We start from the raw sequence: 5,836 nt of genomic DNA, 5'->3' as shown, positions 1-5,836 counted from the left end.
CTAATTAATCAACTCTGCAGTAAAGTGCATGTGTAGATGCACTCACTGACTGCGTCCCCATGAGCAGGGGCATACAGTTGCCACAGGGAAAAAAAGGCAGCACAAATTTGTGCCACTGCTTTTTGCCCCAGTGCATGCCCCTGCACGTGGAATTTGTGTAGGGAAAAATGTTACGGGTAGGGTAGGGAAGTCTGGGGCCAGCACCTGGACTGGCCCCAGCAGCCTTACCTGGGGTCCCGGGGGCCTCCTGTAGCTCCAGTGCTGGGAATCTGGGCATGTGGAGCCTGGCTGGCAACTGGAGCATGGCTCTGGCTGGCTAGGCTCCAGTTTTGGGCAGCATATGCTGCTGCCATGTGCCCTACCCCACTTTTTTTCTGGTGTGGGTTTTTTTGACACCGGGATCTCCTGGTGTCAAAAAACCCTGCTGTGCTGCTAACTAGCATGGCAACCACCTGCATGTGCAGCACATGGGGTTTGTGGCACCTCAGCCAGGTCTGCGGCTCTGCAAACCGCACATGCACAATTGTCTGTACATGTCCACTGAGGCTTTTACATAACACCAGTATTGGCATGTAAGCTGCTGTCCTGCACCAAGACTTGTCGCTGGCTGATACTGTAGAGTTCTACAAAAATGGCTTTCTTAGGCTGAACCAGTATCAGATAACACACAGTGGTAAGTTCCCTTGGGTAATGAGCAGCTTTTACTGGAGGTCAAAGGTTGCACTTAATCCCCTTTAAATGCAGAATGTATTTCATCACATAAGACTTATATCTCTGTCATTGACAATTATCCCACCAAAACAATAAAGAAAAAATTGTTGACTGTGTATACTGATGAGCTAATGTAACTGAAGGGGGGAAGTGATTACATAATGTAATAAATTCATCCTAGATACTTGGACAGCTTTTTACTGCTCGGTCTTCATTGGCATGGTTCTGAGGATTGCAAGGAGGTAGGAGAACAGAGGGCAGTTGACCAAACCAATGAACACAGCTAGGAACTGGTTAGTTAGCTAATGAAAGATGAGGAAGCCAGAACTCTGCAAGATGTGCCCATCTGTCATCAGGACCTACTCCGTAGTCTGGAAAACACTTTTTTAGTCAGAGCTGAACATTGATAAAGGTGACTATACTTGGTACTGCTAATCCGCTTTCTGAAAATGCATGAACTACTTTTTCAGACTCAATCTGCCTAGCTTTTTTTTTAATTGTTTTTTTTTCAGTATGCAAGATGCCTAGCAATAGCATATTTAGCTGAATTATGAAAATCACAGGAAAAAAGATGTGGCAGCATCACCATGCTGTCAGCATTTCTACTGCATGCAAAAGAAATGTCCTTGCATCTTTATAAACAACATAATTTTCAAATGTCCTAGGCAAAAAGAGAAAGAGGACAGTAAAAAACTGAACATATACATCCAGATCAATCCATAAGGGAAGTTAAAAACTCCTTGTGCTGATATGAAGAACTCCAAAATGTGTTCATTTTATGAAGGTTCACTTGAAACCTGGCTTACCATAGTAATCAATAAATGAGCAATGATTTCTTTTGACTTAATTTGATTCTCTGAGGTAAGACAGGTACCACTGGCTTTCTCTAAAGGTTGTATTTTCCTCAGTTATTTCTGTGATGCCAAATAGTAACTTTTTTCAATTGTTTCCCATAAGTTTCATTTTAAGGATGAAAGCAACTTGAAATTGAAAGTGCCAGTCATCAACTTTTGTTTGGCGTGGACTATAACAGTGCCAGAATGTCTATCAGGGACCACCCAGGCTAATTCTCCAGTAAAAGCTGAAAAGCTTTAAAAATCTAACTCAACTTGCTATTGCTAGGATAATCGTAGGTTACATAAGAGCAACAACTTGCAAATACGATTTTTCTGCAGATCATCACAACACAATGCAGCTATTCTATCTCAAGGTCACTAACTGGCTTAATCTATAAATCTACATTACTTTTAATTTGCTTATTTTGGAAGTATGGTTAGTTTTACAAATCATTACTATACATGTAACAGAAATGCACTATTAATAATTACAAGAATTAACTTCACGATTTTTGTTTGGAGAAATATTCTATAATAATACAGTCATCACCCTTTCCCTCTTGGCAGAGAAATACCCAGTCACAAGATAATCATATTTAAACCACCCACACATTGTTTCTGGATATTTTCTTTGAAAACTGAAATATACTTATGTCATTATCAAACCAAACAAGTCAGTTACTAATATTGAAATCAATTTGTCACGTGCTTTTTGTGTGGGCTTTTGGCTGGTGAATGCACACTGCATGAGTATTAAAAAAATGGTAAACAAATACCTATGTCTCAATTTGTCATTTTTCTATTTTGCTCCATCCACATTTGCTGAGATTTTTCCTCCCTCCCATAACAATAACATCTGTTATTTGCTTTTTTCATGGCTCCTCTAATATTGAACAATATTATCTTTCTTCAGCGTGGAGGTACTGAGAGTCCAGCAGCTACTAACAGATGAGAAAGCATTTAGTGAGACCATTTCTATTAGTCCCAGAAGGATTTCCATAGCCTTATTTTGTAATAAATATCCAACCATTTGAATTACACTTTTATTAAGGTTATATTTATTAAAAAAATATTTTAAAGGGTTGAAAATGATCAGCAGATGTTTTGATAAATCAATGGTATTTTCTTATATAGGCCAGCAGGACAAGGGACTGCTTAAAACCATGTTTATTAATTGGCTTGAACACTCTGTGCTAATCATAGTCATCTGCTGCATATAAATCCCATGTTTGTAACATGCTTTTGAACCTAATCATAATTTATTAATAAACTGTATATTAGCGAAACTTCAATACAATGTGTGATCTACACATGATACGAGTGTGTGCCCATGCATGCAAACCTACAAAATCTCTTCTTTTCTGTTTATTCAGATGACCAGTAAAAGTACCTGTAATGATTTTTTTTCATAACGTGGACATAAATTTGTAAGGAAGTAGCTGGGGGTCACAAACTCATTTCACAAAGACCACTGAATGGCTGTGGCATAATATTATTACCAACCAGGACTAAGTTTGAAACCATGACCTGTGGCAAAAGCCTCCCTCTGCCAAACCAGTCTGAGCTGTCCAGCCCTTTTAACACCATGCTTTGACAGTGTACTTGTAAATCCATCAGCTTGTTAGGCGTCCAAACTAATAGACCTTTAACTGTCTCTTCAAATGGTTGTTTCAGATCTCACTACTATAACACATAACTCAACAATTTTGACGCAATAATGACTGTTCCCACTTGTGAAATGCAGAATTAAATATGTGTTGTTCCAGTTAGTTTTCATCCTAGTTTACAGTGTCTATGAAACCGTGTGAAGAACTATGGGATTATCTCCAGTATCTTCAGTGCAGCTTGTCAATAAATAACAAATTCACTGTTCATTGTTGTCAGCCTCTTAACATTCAAATGAAAGATGGTCCGTTTGTCCTCATAAAAACGAGATCATGGAAAACAAATAACATAGCTCAATAGAGCTGCACAGAATGGTTTGAATTCTGAAAAATGATGCAGTGTCTGGGGAGCAGAAGATTGTTCAGATTTTGTTCCCGATGCATCTGATCAAACCTGAATTACAGAAAGACACATAGTGAGAACTGATGGTTTCTAAAATTGTTGTATTCAGCCCCCTTTCCCCTTCCTTCCTCATTTATACCTTTCCCTCATATCTGTCTAAGTAGAACTTGAACAGATGAGGTACCAAAACATTTTTGGGGACTGCAGTTTCAGAAATGTTCATTGCTCATTTAACCCATTTACCTTTCAGCTATCCTGCCAACAGTTGGGAAAAAGCAAAGGGCAGGGAATCCCAAGTAAAAGCAAGTGAGATACTTCCCATCTTTTGCTTCCAGTAGTCCGAATATAAGGCAATACCCTCCCAGGAGCCAGGATACAAGTGCTTCTTCACTTGCAGAACTTGTAATATAGTTCCTCCAGCTTTCAAAACCTGAAACCATGTGGAATAGATTCCCAGCAGGCCTGGTGCAGGCATCTACCCTGGAGATCTTCAAAAGGAGACTGGACGCACACCTTACTGGGGTTATTTGACCCCAGCAGTCTCTCCTACCCAGAGCAGGGGGGCTGGACCTGATGATCTCACGAGGTCCCTTCCAGCCCTAAACTTCTGTGAATCTGTGTGTGAATCTGTGGCCCTCCCAAGAACTGGCATATGTCCACTGTTTCCCAGGAAGCACACCACTCCCATTTCCAGAGGGTCATGAAATGTTTTGCTTTATCCAGAAGGCAAGGGAGCAGAGAATAAAAAATGCTCGGTGAATGAATGCTCACCCTGACAGTTACCATCAGCAAAAATAAGTCAGCAGGAATGACAAACCAGCCATTAAATGAAAGTCTGTCTCACCCTTAGGCTGGAGGGAGCCCTGGAAGCCTCAAGCACATAGAATGCATTCTTCAACAAGTGTTACAAGGGAGAACAAATCATTCTTACAGTACAGAGAGCACATAAAAGATGTTTGTGCTCCAACAGAGCTAACACAAACAGCACTGGAGAGTTTGCCAGCCCTCCTGGGAGAGGTCAGACAGCTGCTCCACATAACTGTGTTGCCCTGATAACTTGACAAGAGCTCTCCTTCTCCAAGGTGTTCAAACTGTGCTGAGGAGTAAATGCAAGTGCAGGAGACCAGCTACACTAGAGCCATGCGGATGATCCAGTATCACCAATAGGACATCAACCTGGTACAAAGGCAAGGATCAACTGATGGAAGTGCATTGTGTGATGGCTGGGGCACAAGAAGGGCCTTCACAGATCGCAGCCATGCTGTGACAGATAAATGAAAGACTTTCGGTTTGAATGCTGTCTAAACAGCCAACCTTTCACAAGTGCTAAATTCACATGCAAATTATAAAAAGAAAAATGGCCACTTGTATATAGCTAACTTGATTGTACTTGTATGTTACGGTGGGTCAGTGCATTCATCTGTCTTTAGGTCTAAAATGTTTACTCTTTGCCCCAACCTATTCACATTTTCTATTTTAAAAGTGCTGTGTCCATAAATAGGAGAGAGATGCAGAGCATCTGTTATGTGAAACAATAATTAGTGACATTTAATCCATAGAGATGACAGGCATCTCTGCTGGAACATTCTGTGTCCTATTATTTCACATAGATGGTATTACAAATTTATAAGATGGTTTCAAGAACTGTATTTTGTGGATTATTCAGCGACAAATTGATTAGTGACTCTTCAAAAGCTGTAACAAAATTGCTTCCATTGGTATTTTCTTTTGTCTCATGTGAAAATGAGTTTCATTATATCAGCTCTCACTTCAATAGAATTCACATTAGGAAAGGAAAAGGAAGGCACATTGAGTTACAGAATACAAAGCAAAAGGCTGCAAACAACACTTAATATCAAGCTAAAAATAAAGAGAGATTAAAAATGAGAAAGTATAAATAAAGTACACTGTTAAAAACACTTCATATATTTCTACATCAGATGAAGGTTGAAGGTTTTAGCCTCCTATAAAGGTCACCCTCTTTTTGCAATACATATACACAGAACAGTGAACATGTTCACTTCATTTTGCTGTCTTTCTTTTAGATATGACCTTTTTTCACTATGTTTGGACTTCTCTCTACAAACACTAAGCTCAGTCTTCCTTTTGGTGCGTCTTTTTCTTCTCCATGTGCCCTTTCTGCTGAAGTCTTTCCAAAGCCTGTTTTTGACTGTGTCCCCCTTTTCCTCTATACTTTCTCCATGTAATCTCACGGGCTCAGCTACCATCTCTATGGTGGTAACACCCATTTATACTTGTTAATTCTGGTATTGCTGTCTCTC

The sequence above is a fragment of the Gavialis gangeticus genome, unplaced genomic scaffold (assembly GCF_001723915.1).
Source record: "Gavialis gangeticus isolate Ggan-Ray unplaced genomic scaffold, GavGan_comp1, whole genome shotgun sequence".
Taxonomy (NCBI): domain Eukaryota; kingdom Metazoa; phylum Chordata; order Crocodylia; family Gavialidae; genus Gavialis; species Gavialis gangeticus.
This window is presented reverse-complemented; position numbering follows the sequence as displayed.